The sequence below is a fragment of the Notechis scutatus genome, chromosome 1 (assembly GCF_049901735.1).
Source record: "Notechis scutatus isolate UNSWTSFEM ecotype Mainland chromosome 1, rNotScu1.2, whole genome shotgun sequence".
Taxonomy (NCBI): domain Eukaryota; kingdom Metazoa; phylum Chordata; class Lepidosauria; order Squamata; family Elapidae; genus Notechis; species Notechis scutatus.
The window spans coordinates 304,978,564-304,996,951 of record NC_142009.1 but is presented as its reverse complement, the minus strand read 5'-3'; the positions used below and the strand labels follow the sequence as shown (position 1 = coordinate 304,996,951).

Sequence of the window (18,388 nt, the reverse complement as noted above, 5' to 3'; positions counted from 1 at the left end):
AACAAATTATGTAGCAGAATGGGGGAAGAAGAAAATTATTAATTTCACTTTAAATACTGGGTTTTTAGTTTGGTCTTAACAATCAACTGGGTGTTGGGGTAAAGTTACCTCATGGCAACCAGTAATTTTGGAAGTAGGGGGATGGAGGTATAGTAGAAAGGAGTAATGATCATTGCTAAAGGTTTACGGTTTTTACTTTAATTACTACAGTTTTGTAGAGCTGGAGAGAGGAGGAAGGGAGGTTTTATTTTGAGACATCTGTAGGTTGGCAGCTGTGCCAGCCATGTCAAGCAACAGAAGCTGCAAAGCCAAAAACCCTGGCATTTTTGATAGTGACAGTATTGTGAATATTGGTTGCATTGCAGTATGACAGCATTTCCCCCCTTTCCCTCCTTTGCATATGCTTTTGAAGTGTGTGTATGTCGCGTGCACATATGGATTAGTGAGGGAAAGGGTTGTTTTGTGTTTTAACTCCAAATAGCACTTCCTCAGTTTGCGTGCATGTTCATCAGCATCCTAGCAGAGCAATTTTGCTAATTATATTGAGCAATCCACTTTAAATTCAGGAACATTGCAACTTTGAAACTGTAGCATTTTGACTGGCTAGAATGACCAAGCTTCCTTTCTCTCTCTTTTGCATCCCCCTCCCATTTCACAGTGAGCTAGTTGAAGGAAGCTGGCATTGTCGCAGAGTGAAAGCTCTGCAGAAGTGCCGCAGGTTTTTTCATATGGAAATGTGAAATAATGGGGTGATTAAATAGAGCTGTATATTAAAGTACATCTGACATTAGAATTAGCATAATGTGCTCTAGCCCTAGGCTGAGTACTTTATTTGCCATCTGCGTCGGACCAAAATCCCCTGGGGAAGCGCTAAAATATTCTGAATAAACTCAGCCCGAGTTCTTATTGAGAGTAAAATACCATTTGTGGCACGTCGTATTGATTCGTCTTAATTGCGGTGCAGAAAAGAACATTCAGTCGCCGATGACTTTTGTATTCTGTGACAAGTCAGCTGGAGTTATTCTAACACTGCAGTTGGTTAACCTGAACAGACTGTGGTGCTCGGAGTAGGAGAAAAACTCTATCCTCAGTCACATAAAGTGCAATATCATCTCATTTTTTGGGGGGGATTTTGAAGGCAAAAGCCTTCAAAATATAGCCACAGAATTAACAGAGAAACAAGTAGCTATTAGAAAACATATTTTTTAAATTAAAGTTGAATTTTACTGTATTAATTTTATATGACTATTGGAATAGCATTCTTTGAACGGGTTGAAAAATCACCTATTTTGATCATCCATATTATAAACAATATGCAGATACTTCAAATAGTGCTGCTTATGGAATTATTTTTTGTTTCCTCACTGAAATACATACAATATCTTCCATCGTAATATATAAAACATATGAAACATATAATGAGACAAGAAAAAAATAGAATAATCTCTAAACCTCGTTAAAATATACAAAAGCAGTTTTTACTCTGTAATTTTGTACCATTGTGAACCATTTAAATATTCAAATGTTTCCCAAAAACTCTAGGAGGTTTTTATTACAAATTCAGGTCAAGGGAATAACCCTTAACTTCAGAGACAAATGAAACAAATTTACAAGAACATGTCTGCTGTTTTCTTATGTTTTATAAATCTCTGTGGACCTGAACACTTTTGCTATAATGCCACTCTGAACAATATACATACATTACCACTTGTTTGTAGTGCTTCAATAATGAGTCCCCTTTGTATTAGATAACCTATATAATTCAACATCCAGGCTCTCTATAACATCAATTATCTCCTCATACGTTAATGTACATTCTATTAAAAAAAAGATTTACAGCCCTTACAATACTCTTTTTGCTTGAATGTGGAGATTTTGTGGATTTGAAGAAGCCAGAATAATGACTTCAAAATTGTTAAAGCAATGAATTAAAATAAAAGCACATTCAGTTACAAACTAGGAATAGATATCTAATATCCCCAGTATATGTCATGTTAAAATATATTTCACCCATGTACAGTCAAGGAGATACATTATGTCAGATTTGTTTCTTATCTTTTGATGTCATTTTTTAAAATTTACTTTTTCCGCACAACATGATTTACATCATTTCCACCCCTTAATATTACTGTCCATTTTCTTGACTTCCAAACTATGGAATTATTCTGTCCTGAAATTCAGTTTTGTAACATCAGCATCTTAAAATTCTTCTCTAGAAACAACAGGAAAAAAGTAGGGGGGAAAAACTCCTTTGCTACAGCTTTTAGACAATTACTGTGTAGGAGCTAGATTTTAAAGGAAAATTGCCAGTTTATTTCATACAGTGTAACAAGGGCTGAAAGTACTTGAAATGTATTTGAATGTCTTATGCAAAAAGAGGCAGCCTAAAATGTCCTTGAAAAACCTTCTTCTCAAAAGCATTAAATGCGATGTTATATAAAAACCCACCTTGCCATTGGTATATCCTATGACCTTTTCATTTCAGTAATGGACAGATCTTTTCTAATGTGTGTTTTTTTGTCAAATTAATGATATTTCAATTTTTCTGAAGCCAATTTCTAACCTATCTATCCATCCATATTCTGTCAACTGCAGTACAATATATTTGTTTTAAACCTACCTTTGTTTTAAAAAAAGACATGAAAGCATTTAACTATGAATTATGTGGATTTGATTGAAATGATGGACTGCAAGGGACTAACTTAAATATTACCCAGTTATTTTTTTGCGAATAGACTTTTCTCCTTATTGACCCTCCACCTGCCACTTTCCCCTTTCTGGAAGAAAAAAGCATTTTTGGGTTTTTCATACTGATAATAGGTATCAATGAGTATATAATGAATTTCACAATTCTTTTATTTTCAATCCATATGGGAGATGTAGATAAATCCCTAAACTTGCATAATGTTTTTGTACTCAAGGTTCTTTTAAAAAGTATTTGATGTTCATACCGCTGGCTAGGTTCTGTCATCACCTATGTGTGGGCATCCAGTTATTCTTCAAGGTTGGAAGCAGAACTAAGAGGACAGTAGGCTGAGCATCCTGAAAAAAAAAGGTGTTATTAATTTGTAAAATAAGCAGGATATATTTATGCATAAGTTTAATTATTTTTCTTCTCTCTAGTCAATCTCTGTGTAATTACTACATATATTGTAATAAAAAATGAGGACAGTAGAGATCAATATCTTGCCAAGACCAGTCAAACTTTGATGTTTGAAACTTTGTTTTCTTTCTATCTAAAGCGTTCTATCTAAAGACAGAGTTTTCTATCTAAAACTGTTTCACCTACAACATGAGAATTTTGGTCCATGAGCAGTTTCTGTGCAGTGGTGAAAATCTAAATCAGCACCTGTATTTCTTGTGATGCTTAATGTGATTCCATGGGAGTCCCTAATCTCCCAGTAATGACTGACTTGTTCTTCAGATCAAAATATTGCCACTGAGGGAATTACTTTTGCCAAAGGTATCCTTAATGAAATTGGCATATTGGCTTTCATAGGAAAAAATGCATGTGTTGCTCATATGTTAATGAATCCTAAATTGCATGTCTGTTTATATTTGTTTAGTAAATAATACATTTATTAATTTATATTTTATTAATAATATATTGAATTCAATCATAATTCAACCTGATTTATTTAGTAAAAACTGAAATGGAAGTCACATACATTACAAAATAGTATAGTTGTGTTGAAATGCAGTCCAGTGCATGTTTACATTCAGAACATCTTTGTTCATTGTTTAATTCAGAGTTACTGAAGAAGCAGCACTGTAAACATTTAGAAGTCCAGTAAAGGACTGACAGCAAGGAAGCTGGATTGTTTCCAGTGTAAACTCTTCCTTCTGTTTTGGTCTAGGGCAGAATGGTCTGCTTTGGCTCTGATTTAATTTAGTAACAGATAGTGAGAGAAAGAGATAACAATTTCAATGGTGATAAAATAATTTCCCAATCCAGCTCTTTATGTGAAATATCTTTATTTCTTAGAAGTTAAAGTCTTACTTTGAGAAGTCATCCTCTAATAGTGAGCATCTTATAAATAATGTCTTCTACCACAAGGCTTGTTATTTCTTAGAAATACAAGTAATACTTGAGTTATGACCACATTTGGGACTAGAACTTGCACTGCTAAGCAAAGCAGTTGTTAAATGTATCCTGCCCCATTTTACAATTCTTTTTTTGCCACAGTTGTTAAATGAGTCACCCCGGTTAAGTGAATCACATGGTCATTAAGCAAATCTGGCTTCTCCTATTGATTTTGCTTGTTTAAAGTTTGCCAAGCGTGCAAATTTTGATCACATTTCTATGGGGAAGCTGCATCGGTGGTAAGTGTAAGGACCAGTTTTAAATCACTTTTGTCATAACTTCAAATGATTGCTAACTGAATGGTTGTATGTTGAGGATTGCGTGCCAAAATCAGTCACTTCATTCTATGAAATTACTTCACCTATGGGCAACGTTTACTTTGATTTCATTTCCTATACACTTCTGTGTTGATAAGATCTGTTAAAAAGCTGTTAAATATAACCCCATCTACTATACTTTTATCTGTCTCTCTCCCTCTCCCCCTCCCCCACTCCCTCCCTCCCTCCCTCCCCCCCTCTCTCTCTTGCCACTGCCTGCTTCCTAGTGCTGACAGAGAAGACTGGCTCAAGGTTACCCAGCTGACTTTATGCCTAAAGCAAGGACTGCAACTCACAATATCCCAATTTCTAGCCTGATGTCTTACCCACTACACAAAATTGCCTATCTTAGTTCTTTTAACATTTTCCAAATCAGTACAAATCTCGATTCCCCATTTTTCCTCAGTAAAACCATACATATATCTGGGATATAACTGTTTTTATTTCAGCCTTTGTAAGAACATTTCCTGTAATTTTCCCCTACCTTTTTTTCAGTCCTGAACAATTCTTAAAGCAACATGAATTCTGAAGACTGATCCAATGTATATCAATACTTTTCTACCAGAGGTATACAGCATATTAAGTTGTGGCTTGATCAGTTATGATTGGTGTAGTAAGCCACAATGAGGGGATCATAGCATATCAAGCCAAAACCAATGAAGCCACATTTTAGTTTAAAATGATGTGGGAACCCAGACTTAATTTAAACTTTTGTGCTGACTGTTCTGCTTGCATCAACCTTGTGATATTTCTTTGCTGTAATTCTGTAACCAGAATTAAGCACAACTGTTTTATGGATTCCCATTGGTTAGTAGCTAGGCAAGCTTCATGTTAGGCAAAAATATGTTCCTTTTCTAATGTATATTACAGAGAATTGTAGAACTGATATATCCTCATGTTAGACAATAAAACATAAAATAATTAAAAATTAGATATATTTAAATACATAATCAGAAAGCAGGATTATCATGCAAGGTAATGCCAAGGTAGATGAGAATGTTTTAAGATAAGCAGAATGTCCTCTTCCAAAGTGCTGGTCAGAGAAAAGTATGTATCAAATATATATTAATATGCCTGCATAACAGTTTTTATAGGTGATGGAAGCAAGTAAGCCATGGAGATGCCTTTTAAATTCAAGTTCTCCCACATTGCCTTAGGTAAATTAATTGATGCAACGCCCGGAGTCATCTTATAGAATAATATAATATAAAAATAATAATAAATGAATATGTTTGTTAAAATTGTTGTGTGATGAAGTCATCATACTATAATTCAGTGAATTGGTTCTCTAAGACTTTTCATGTGGCCATGTTTGAATCATGAAATGATTTGGTTGGCAGGATAATTGTAACAGATTTAGAAAGAAAGGGAAGGAATCTCTTGTTTATCCTAATGACCCTAAGATAGCCACAAATTATTACAACAAATAGACTCACTGGTTATTACATATGATTGTGTCATTCCTTCCTGAATAACATGGGTGATCAGGTATTTTTTTTTTTCTGGTAAAGCTTCAAATCAGTGAAGCATCTATGCATCCATTTTATATAGTATAAAATTAATGAGTATATAAATTATCCATTTAATAACTAATTGGATATGTTTGCAGTTCATTGAGAAACAAAACCAAATGCTTTTCACCATTATTTCCTTTTTTAAAAAACAGAGCTTATAAGAAGGCTTCAGTGCTAAAACAGTGCTTTCAATTATAGCATTTTAATTCAATAATAATTGAATTAAAGGTGTAGTTTTATTGAAAATACAAACTATTTTTATTGGGAGCATTAAAATACCAAATTAATAATAATAATCCCCAAACAACCCTTAGAGGGGTTAATAATACTTAATACTTGTTATATGAAGAAAACCAGTGAAGGGAATAGAGGAAGTGGATATGTGTCTGCTTTTGAAACATGTGCTTGCTTTAAAATCTTGCAAATTGTTATTTTCCAAAGTTTCTAAAACTGAACTGAAATAGCATTAAAATCTGTTTTTTATGATGTCTGACGCTGATTTCTAAAAAGAACCTTTCAATGTTTACTTAAAAGTTAAAAATTTGTAGTATATTTCTTTCAGGCATGCATTCAAGTATATTTGTAACTAGGTTATTTTTTTATTTATTTCTAACAACTTTAGCTTATATCTGATTAAAAACAATGCTAAAACAGGAAATCTTACAAATTTGAAAAGGTAGATAATAAGACACAATTCTACTGATTTCTGTTTTAAAAGTCTAAAGCAAGTGAAATTACAGTTATTAATTGAATTCAGTTATTATTGAATTAAAATGCTATAATTGAAAGCACTGTTTTGCTACATTATCTTTTATGTTATAATTAGCTTATATACATTGGTAGAAATATGTTAACTACTGTGTTTTATTTTATGAAATATAAGCAAACGGAAGCAATTCTCCTTATATTATTTATGCTTATTTGACTGCCAAATAGCACATTTTTCACCAAATACCTGCAATAGTCACAACTTTAGGGTATAAAAGCTTCAAAAATGCCTGTTTAAGCCATTACATTTGGAAATAGATCAGGAGACTTCCACATGATCGTTGCTTTTTCTGCATATTGCATCCTAATGCTTGCTCATAGCCAGCCCTTTTGTTACAAATAGTTGAAGAATATCCTCAGTGTTGTTGTTTTTTAGTTAACAAGGAAGATATTTTATTCTTCAACTGTAAATCTTGAATTGCTATTGCTTAATCAGGACCATTCTGTAGCAATACCAACCCACTCAGTAGCCTGAGCGGTGGAAGCTGCAGACCAGTCTTCAGTGGCAGTCTGTGAACTCCAATCCTCAGTGGGGTAAGGCTGTATTGGGAGGCACTTGTACCCCTTCAGACCAGTCAGACACTTCAGGGTGATATTCTGCTTCCTTGTCCAGTAGGCCTTGCATCTGTTGAGTCAAAAATGTAGCCAGACCTGGTTTAGAATCCAAATACATAATTACTAATAATTTTTATACATAATATGTTAAAACTTACATAATGTTATAACTCTTCATTCTAAAGAACCACAGATTTAAATGAAACTAAACTCTTAAAAGAGAAACAATAGCCATATAGTTTGAATTTAATTTTGAAGCCATATTACTTGCTTGATTATATTAATCCTATAAAAATTAGTTCTAACAACATAGCCACCAGGAACTAAACTCCCCAACTTTTTTATCTTTAATATAAACATATCTTTGTCTGAAAGAGTTTGATTGCTTGTGTGTCTAGGTTTAGAGAAGTGGAGACAGGTTCAACCAGAATAGAACAATGACTAGCAAAGACTTCAACCAGAAGAAAGCAAGAATTAGCAGCTCCCTGCCCCCCAAACAACCCAAATATGTTGCACAAGCTAGAAATTAAGGATAGAATTTGCCCGGCATTCTTGGTTGAGTGTCCATTGGAAAAAAATTGTTTCCAACACAAGACAAAACCACAGCAAGAAACAGAGCTCTTTGGGGAAGCCCTGTCTTGCTATGGGTGTGCTTTGCTTTGGTTGCTTACCCTTTTAATGCATCCAGGTTTTGCACATAATGCCAGCCATCACAGAATAAGAAAGAGAACAATTATTTTCAGAAAAATTATATATTTCAAAATAAACCAGTGGGTTCAGCAAATGTACAAATTAATTACGTGCATAGGTTTAAGCCATGGGATACTCAAGGCTTATTATTTAATTAATGAGATGCATTTGTTAGAAGCCTAAGTAGTGTTCTAGCAAATTATTGATGATAAATATATACCAAAAGTGAATTTTGTGTAAAAATGCTTTGGAATAAGGAGTTGATATGAAGAAATTATTGCATTTTAAAATTAATTTTATTATTCTTGCAAGGGAAAAATATCAATAGTCATACGTATTCTGTTAACATGGCACATATGTTCATATACTATACAATTAATTTGTTTATATTTAAGTAAGTTTGTCTAATATTAGAAATAAAATGAGAAAATTCTAATATAGAATAGTTTATCTAGTTTGTAAATAATCTTACCATTGACACTGCTATTAATAGAATGCTTATTTAAAAATGAGAAGAGAGGTAAATTGATGGAGAACACAGAACTTTGTTCAAAGCTAAGTGCACACAATAACCATTTCCTTTGTCCTTTTGTTTTAATACTGCTAGTATGTAATTCAAAATAACACGATCATCTGCAAAACTAAGGCATCTGAGATAATTAGCTTATGATAACCAGTATGGTGTAGTCATTAAGGGGTCCCCAGTTCAAGATCAGATTCTGCCATGGAAGCTTATTCTCTTTTAATCCAATTTATTTAACAGGATTGTTGAGGGAAAAAATAGGAGAGGATGCTGTATAGGCCACCTTAAACTTATGGAGGAATGGAGTGATATAAATCTAACAAGTTTTATTTAAAAGGGTATTATAATAGCACAAGATTATATCTTTTGAACCAGTGTGACATTATCATCCTAAGCAATTAGTTGAATGCCCTGTTTTTCCTGAAAAAGATACATATTTGTCAAATATATATAAGCAAATATTTTTGATCAATAAATCAAAATTCTAATTCTGTAGAAATCTGATTTATAGAAATGAAAAATCTTGAATATGGTAATTAAAGTTAAAAATACAAAAAATACTATCCATTTTTATTGGCAGAATCAAATTGATAAGCACAGTCCATCCTCTGATCCATCCTCCAGAGGGTTTAATCTAACCTTCCATTTGTAATTTCCTACTAGTCCATTTTGCAGAATTATATTAGAATTCTAATCCTTCTTGAAAGTGGCCTTCAGAAATGTTGCTGATTAAATATGAGATACTAGACCTCATGCTGCTCCTGTTTAGCTCTGTTTGTTATTTTAACCAAATTCTGAATCAAAATAATATCAACAGTAAGTTTAGGATTTGTAATATCAGTCCTGCATATCACTTCATACATGATTATGTCACTTTGTGGTAACTTGTAGATGCATTGGTACTTTATTATGCATTGAAAAATACAAGTAGTAGTAGTATTATAGTCTGTCTACATGTAGGAGGAGAACTGCAGTTTACACAGTCTGAATGCAGATGGAAATTACAAAGGAATTACTTTATTTGTGAATTGCAACAATGTTCTTCATTATTTAAACAGATTTATTGTAAAAGTAATAGCAATAAAAAAAGAAATCAGCTTGAACAAAGCAAGAAAGCAGAAAGAAGTATAACTAGAATTTTCTTCAAGTTTAACATGCTGGAGAACTGCACTTTCTCCAGATGAGCTGTTCAGAGCATCCATTGTTTGGGATGATGCTTCTGTCGCTCATTTGATAGGCTGGGCTTTAATTGAGAGGACGCTCCTCCTTCTCCACGGGACTCCTCCCTAGCGTTCCCAGTTTTTGCTCAGCCTTCGTGGATATAGGCAGCTTAATTTCCTTTCCCTTGGCCGGAATAGCAAAGGCTTCAAAAGGAGTCAACAAAAAGGTTTGCTTTTAAACTCTAAACAACTCCTTTAAGGCTTTTAGTTTCAATGAGTCAAGCAGCTCCCTATGATATATAACTCGAGCCAAGGGAGCTCACCATAGCTTCAGATAATGATCTCTCTCCCCCAGGACGATAGGAGGTGATAACACCTCAGCTGCATGGCTAACAACTCACATTACGATCTTTTCAAGCCGAGCTGCTATGATCGCCGCCACCTGCGCCCGACGGGAGAGGCTCCATTTTAAAAGGGTCCGAGGCTTTTTTCTCTCCCCTGGGAACACCATCTGGGGTGGGGGCATCAGCGCCCATCTGCCCCACCGCGCCTTTTTATTCAAGGGGAAACTGCAGTATCGACTCCCCACAAGGTGTGGAAGTGCTGCTGAGCCGATTTAACTCATTACGCGCCTAAAGAGATAATGGCTGGTGCCATTGCAGACTCACTAACCATGCGGTAGTGATCTGCATTTTATTTCTGGAACTGTGAGAAGCTTTTCTTTCCCCAAGCAGGGGTCTCCTTCCTGGAACCTGAGAGAAATCACCCTAATACATATGTGTGTGTGTGTATGTATAGATAGATAGATAGATAGATAGATAGATAGATAGATAGATAGATAGATAGATAGATAGATAGATAGATAGATATTCAGATATAATTATTCTATTTTGGACCCTTATTCATTAAGGAGGAAACTGTTGGCTTATGCCTTCACATAATTAAACAGCAGCACCACAGCGAGTACCAAGGCCTGTATCCGCCTGTGCAGGAAGCTGTCGCAGGCCTACATCTTATTTCATTCAATTCCTCCTTTCTAGGCCTATGAGGTGTTCCTAATTTGGCTAATTCGGAAATAATAATATTAATAACAATAATAATAATAATGATAATAATAGGAACAAGAATAAGAATTCAGTATTCTTACATAAGATTATACAAAACTGGGGAGCATTGTTTTAGGGTTCCCTGGCCATTGCTGGTTCAGGCCCCTGGGCGTGCCAACCGCCCAACATTTCAGCCTCATTAACAGTAAAATTTAATAAGCGGTCACAATGGCAAGCGGCAGTAGCTCAAGAGCCATGTCAAATTCTCAAAACAAATTGAAGCATTCTAAGTGTATCTCCTAAGCAGCAGAAAAAGATGCTAACAAGTGCCATAAGGTACTAGAAAACCACATGAAGTTCATGTGGGAGGATGAAGAAAATTCTCAAACCTCATCTCCTCCAGGCCTACTTCGGCTCCAATCCCCCTCTGCAACCACCCCTGAATCTGTCTGTGTAATCCAGATGCAGTGCAGCTGCACAAGATCAGGTAGCCCATCTAGATCAGTACAAGTGACTCGAAGTGACTCTGGCCACATTGCTCTAACAGCGGCCAGATTCTGTCAAGATGATGACTTACCAGAAAAGATCCCCACAAAGATGTGACTGTGGATGGAATTAGCAATACACCAATGTATCTCTGCAGAGGTGCAGCATACTGCTCTGAACAACAGAGCGCTCCTTCTGACTGGAATTCCCTATAATTCTGGTCACTAAGCAGGACAGAGCATCCTTACCCTCAGGTATCTCTCCACAGGAGATTCTGTAGTTTCAGATATACTCCCGCAAGGTATATAGAAGAAGCAAGGGCTATTGATCGGGTGGAGCCAGAGGACTCTGAGTTCTCCTGCTCAAATTCTCAAATTCTAGTTAGATTCGCATCGGCTCACATTAAAAGGTGATGGTTGATGCTACATCTTGATGACTAAAACAATGCCGGCATCATTTTGTTTATAAGAATTCCATGGCATTATTTGTTGAGAAGCCACTTCCCCTCACAAGGATCTCCGTTAAGGGTCCAGGGGACATTAATGCTATTACGGACCTCTTTCTGAGGTTGACTATTGGGCTTCCTTTTTCAGTTGGCAGCCCTCACAGAATTCTAGCAGCATAGTAACAGTGAGCACCAAGGCCTGTGTCTGTCTGGGCAGGAAGCTGTTGAGAGCCAGTGACTGCAGGATCACCCAATTGCAATACAGGTCCTGAAAGGTGTTCTCTATTTGGCCTCACAATTTGATTCCATATTCAGTCATCTAATTATGAGTTTGGTAACAACACAACAATTTATGTTAGAAGCTGTGCACAGATATAACAAAAATAGTATCAATAATAACAATATTAATGATATCAATATTATTATGAATAATAACATAATAACAAATTGAATTTACAAAAAAAAATGGGGGGGGAGGGCAAATATCAAGAGGATTCCCTGCCCTTGTTTATATCAGTCCTCTGAACCAGTCAACAGTCCATTAATATCTCATACACATAGATACATAGATATAGATATCTCACCTTGTGGGCTTTAGGTCAGAATATTCAAAGGCAACCAAAAATACCCCCAGAGGACAATAAACCAACTCAAAGTAGGTAAAAATGTCCTAGAGAGGGCAACAAAGGATGCCAAGAGACACCAAAATGCGTTAGATGAGCATATCTTAAATTTTTTTTAAAAAAATGCATGAGGGAGGTTGAACAGAAGTCTCAGTCCTCTTCCCCAGCCAGGCTGGTCCCAGTTCCAGAGTGCTCGCTTCAGCAGCACATATACTAAAATTGGAATGATACAGAGAAGATTAGCATGGCCCCTGCACAAGGATGACATGCAATTTGTGAAGTGTTCCATATTTCACCTTGCCTCCATCCCTGGATCTCTCAACGCCATCCAGGAGAGCCTCAGAGAGACCTGTTCAACCCAGGCCTTCAGCAGCGCTACTTGCCTGACAGACAGTTGTGGGACCACACCAGAATTCCTCCTCCCAGAGGATATCCCTGACAAATTGAAGGCCTGGAGGGACATGGCAACTTGAAGAGGCATCGCAGCCGGGGCACAGTAGAAGTTGATGGCTAGGCAGCCTCCACAATCTGACCTCGATTCTCACTCGATTTAGTTACTATGCAGAATAGACCTTCATTACCAGCAGGTACCTCCTTCAGGGGAGTATTATATAATCCAGTTACACATTCACATGATGCACAGGATGAGGGAGAACTAGAGACCAGATGGAACAGGTTGAGGAAGGGTCTACTCACAACAGTGACCAAAATCTGTCAGAGGCGGATCCCCTAAAAAAGGGGGGCATGTCAAACATTGAAGGCATTAAGCCAGACCACCGACCTTCAGGTCTGTTTCGCCCTCAGACTTTTTTCAAGTCTCTGTTGTTTCAAAACAAAAAAACCCTACTTCCTGCCTTGATATTCCATTTCCCCTCGGCCCAACAATTGTTACTATAAGGGGGGGTCAGATGATTTAATTTTCTCCCAACCAATAATGTAAGAGGAAGTCATAACTGTCCCACAGAGGTTCTTGGACCTCGTCCAGAAACAAGGGGTCTCTTCAGTGGCGTATACCTCTCTTACAGGATATGATAGCAAATTTTTAATTTGGTTTGCTCATTCTGCTAAATTTCTCATCACCACGATAGTAGATAAACAATAATGGCAATTATCCTCCTCCTCTGCAATTCCAACAGAAGCAGAAGAGGCTCTCAAGTCAAAGGATATACAGGGTCGAGTTGTCCCCATGTAGGGCATGTTGATCTGATGTGAAGGCCATAAGAGCAGAGTCAGCCACATCCCCCCCTTTTTTTTACTAGATCGTCTCCCAGGTTGCTCCGCCATCTGAGGGAGATTATCTCAAATTCCAATATCAGGGCACACAAGGACGCCGCAAAACTCTATATTAAATTATCTGCTCAAGCCAGGGCGTCTCAGGTTACTCCTCGCCTACTGCTATGGCTCAGACATTGGCAAGTAGACATCACACAACTAATGGAAGCTTGCTTCCTCCCCAATATAGGGAGATAATTTGGTTGGTGGTGCTCCGACCTATCTCTGATAGAGACTAGAAGCAGAAAATAAGTTCCTCTCTTTTCATAGACCCCAAAATAGTCCTTCCCAGCTTTTTGGAGGGTTCCTTCGTTCCCTCTACCAGGGACTTTTTCTCTCCAGACTCCAGGGACCATCTGGACGCATGAATCACCAACAGTCAGGTAGTTTCCGATCTGGAGATAGATACTGAAGGGGAGGGCAGAGCAAAAGAATCTCTTGAGGAACATGAAATAGAGGTCTCCGAGGCACAACATAGGCCTCAAGACTGTGCCTCTATTGGTGGAAGGCTCAAGCCTTTCACGGACAGATGGGATGCCTCTACCTCTGTTTCCTGGGTTAGAGGTATCAGAAGATTAGGCCTGGCTATAGAATTTCCATCCTCTCCCTGGAACCTTTGCGTTACTTGCCTTCTCTCTGGGGATCCTGTTAAAAGGAGCATGATGGAGACAGCTATTGTTCATTTATTGGAGATCCAGGCAACCAACCTGTGGCACTGGATCAGCAGGGGCAATTTTAGTTTTAAAATGACTTAATCAATCCATAGTTCATAGGAGGCTTAAGATGAGTATACTGAACTCCATACTTCTGAGCTTCAGAAGGGGCGATTTTCTACCCTCCATTGACTTAATGGAGGCCCATCCTCACATTCCAATTAGATCCTCACATAGCAAAACTCTTAGTTTTTGTTATAATACTCAACATTTTGAATACATTGCACTGTCTTTTGGGTTGTCATCTGCCCAGGGTTCTTACGAAGGTTCTGATGGCTCTGGCTGTTCATCTCAGGGGAACACCTGTTAGATGGCAGTGTTATTTATATAACATTTCATTATTATCTTGTTCATATAAACAGGCAAAGGGGAAGCCTTAGCATTGGTCATCACTAGGAGAGACTTGCAGTCCATCTCTCATCACCCACGCATATGCCATTTTCTTGCACGGGGCTACAATCCTACAGCCTGTTGTAGTGCATTGATATCACACGTGGGACCTCAACAAGGTCCTTACCGCACTCAAGAAAACTCTCTTTGAGCCCATGTAGACCATACGTCTCCATTCCTAACGTACAGAGTGGTTCTCTTGGTTGCCAATGCATCGGCCAGTTACATCTTGGATCTAGAAGTCTTGTCAGTTAGACAGGAGCTCTGTATTTTTCACACAGACAAAGTAGTCCTTAGTCCAGATCCATCTTTCACCCATAGATAATTTTGGGTTTCCACAGACCATAGGAACTGATACTCCCGTACATTTGTCTGAAACCGACATAAAATCTGGCATGACAATGCCACAATCTAGATGTAGGGCAAGCTTTCTGCATATATTTCAACTGCACGATGTGTGTTAGGAAACAAAGATTCTCTTCGTTTCTTTTCAACCACCCACCATTGGGTGCAAGACCCCTTCCTCAATGACCAGTAAGTGGCTGAGAGCACAATTCCCAGTCCTATGAGACACAATCTCTTCCTGTACCCAGGGGCATCACTGCTCATTCGACCTGGAGCGCTGCGATGTTAACAACATGGGCTACAAGCGCCAATAGCAAAAATTTACAAGGCGACAACATGGGCCTCACCATCGCCTTTTATTTAGAAACTATTAGAATGATGTCTTCGCCTCTACGGAGGCTGCCTTTGACAGGAAAGTGTTTCAAAGGGTCCATAGGGACCAAGAAAAGGGGAATCCGAACCAGACGGAAGCCCTCCCGCAGGACACGCCAAGCTTTGGTATATCCCAAACAATGGATGCTCTGAACAGCTCATCTGGAGAAGGGGCGTTGGTACTTACCTGACACGCCCTTTCTCTGTGAGCTGTGAAGAGCATCCATCCCCACCCTTATTCATCTGGTGGGATGCTATTCCGGTCAAGTATTAGAAAGGGTGAAGGAGAAGAAATATTTCATCACTTCGACTTCGCCAAAACTGGGGACGCTAGGGAGTAGTCCCGTGGAGGAGGAGGAGTGTCCTCTCAATTAAAGCACAGCCTATCAAATGAGCGACAGAAGCATCATCCCAAACAATGGATGCTCTTCACAGCTCACAGAGAAAGGGCGTGTCAGGTAAGTACCAACGCCCCTTCTCATGCAAGAAGTTGAGTACTGTATAATAGGAACAGGAAATATCCCACATTCAAGTAGCATACTTCTGCTCGCAGTATAGAACCTTATGTAGTAGATTACCATTGGTATACAAGAGGAAAGTATCAGTCTTCCAGGAACACCAAAGTGTGGAGAAATGGGCACCTTAGGGTTAGCAATATTGATCGCGCTCAGCAGACCCAGAATGCTAAAAGTGTGAAATTTTAGGAAAATCGATAAATGGAGCAAAAGAATGGAATACCCCTTTTAGATCAACTGAATAGAACATCCCCCTCCACACCATAACATTTATTTCACTCTTAGTGACAATAAAGAATGTAATTGACTCAAATGTCTTTTTCCCACTTATGTGTAATATGCAAAAGCCAAGCTAGACAACTTAGATACACATTGAAACTAACCTTACGGCACATTTTTTTTTTTTTTCGAAAGCAGGCATTGTGCCTCAACTATAGCAATCACTTTACAGCACTATCTGACCATCTGAGCATTTTAAAAATACTTGGCAAATTTTAGCATATAAAAATATTCAGAGTGCATCTTCAAAGACTTTTTGACGTTGTTCTGGTCTTAAAAGTGAGCATTTACACTGCTCAGGGCGATTTTGAGGCAAGATAACCATGAAGTGATAATATGGAAATGAATGTTTTATTTATTTATTTATTTATTTAAAATAGAACTTCATATAAAATAAAGGGGAAATCTAAGGAGAGCCTTTGAGGGTTGTGAAAAGTGAAGCAAGCAGAAAAAGAAGAAGAAAAAACCCCAAATAAATCTGTCAGAACCTTGGTCGTTCGGGAGCCCCAGTCAGTCTCTTTGGCATTGTGAACAGGGGCTCCTGAACAAAAAACATTTAGGGCCATAGAAATGAAAAGAATGAAGGCCTATTTTTATCAACATTAGATTTTCATACCAATTTCTTTATGTCAGGGACATTAATAAGTGAGGTTTGAAAGGGAAGCAGGAAGCAGAAGTGAAACAGGTTAATTTTCTTTTGCATTTCAGAAAGGTGAATATTTAATATACAGTATATGCTTTAAAAAAAAAACTTCTCAGCTGCAGGAAACGAATGCCAATAGCTAGGGAATTGCCATTTTGAAACTATTTTTATTGGCCTTAGTTTTTCTTTTAATTCGAAACAATATGACAGCTACCTTTCAGAAACGTCCCTTGTATCTGATAAATTCTTTTGGTGATTTTAAAAATGGAAGACTCAGTCAGCTATGAGTATTCAGCCAATATTTCTAGGTGGCAGTTAAAGAGGGCCTCTGCTTTCCTTTTCTCTACCCACACTCCAATTTTAATTAATATGATTTTACATTGCTTTAGTTTATTGTATATTTTTTATTTGTAAATTGCTTCAAGTCATATTTGCATGGGAAGTGGTATAAATTATTATTGATAAATAAAAAATAATTACCTGTATAAAATCAGTTTAAGGAAGCGGAACATTCTTTCTTTTGAAGCCGTGTGGCTTTGTAAGATTGTGTACTTGATTTGCTGTTAGATCACATTTCAAAAAAAAGGGTTTGTTAAAATCTATTCATGGGTAAGCTGAGGCAAAAATGTATTGTTAAAACAGCTTTTTGGCAGAATATACTATAAATTTAACATACCTCTGTGATTTCTGTCAGTTTTTATGCTACCATTGTGTTTTTAAGAAGCATTAATGGTCTAGACTTTTTTTCACCTTTAGTTTGAAAAAAGAAATATTTAACTGAGTAGTAATAATAATAGGAGCATTGACTGTTGAATCAACCTCAGAATTGACATAAAACACCTTCTCCCTTTCAAATTCCTCAATTGCTAGGATTAAGAGGTCTTTCTTACATTTTGGACTATAACACCAATATTAATTGCTTCTAGAAAGCTATAGTTGAAATTCATATTGTTCCAGAGGTCTAGCATACATTTGGAAATAACAGCATTTCTATGGCCACTTGCCTGCTATTAAAATTGGGGAGGAAAGGGGGGAATCAGAGTATTATATACTCAAGGCATGAGTATCCTCCATCCATTTGTGATTTCTTAGTACACCTTAATTCTTAATATAGCCAACACTTTGGGAGGTAGCAGCATCTGTGTGCTTAAATTGTCTGGTTTACTTACTGATTAGCTTCCCTCCCAGCTTGTATATGAGAGTAAGACAGTTTGCTGTTTTGTTCATGAACTAGCTCACATTCATTTATTCTATCTTGTCATATTCAGGGCAAGTACCCATGATCAAAATAATTAAATGTCAGGGCCCATGTACCATTAGCAGTTAGTATGTCTGATCATGTTGCCATGTTTCTTTTTTATGGTATGTATGTATTCTAGTAAGCAGAAGTCAGGGGGAAAAAGAAACACAATATTCTCCTGACCTATCACTCCTGTTTGTTGTTGCTGGGAATTAAAAAAAAAAAACAAGATTAGAAAACGTTATTTTTTTTCTGCATGAAACAGCTGCTTTGAAAAATCAAGGTGGAATACCTAGGAATTTATCTGAATTAGTGTTTCACAATGGAGGAATTCACATCTTAGATAATTACAACAAATATGCCCTGTATGTCCAGTATTCCATTTGATACTTCGTAAAATTATGAGTG

At 37.2% G+C, this 18,388-nt stretch overlaps 1 protein-coding gene and 1 non-coding gene across 7 annotated transcripts in view; both read left to right on the top strand.

The window, feature by feature from the left end:
- BCL11B (BCL11 transcription factor B) overlaps positions 1-18,388 on the top strand; it is a 165,086-nt gene that overhangs the window by 137,943 nt on the left and 8,755 nt on the right. The gene's annotated exons all lie outside the window — the stretch shown is intronic.
- LOC113419828 (U6 spliceosomal RNA) lies at positions 12,401-12,506 on the top strand. The gene has a single exon (XR_003371973.1). It is a non-coding gene; the product is annotated as a U6 spliceosomal RNA (small nuclear RNA).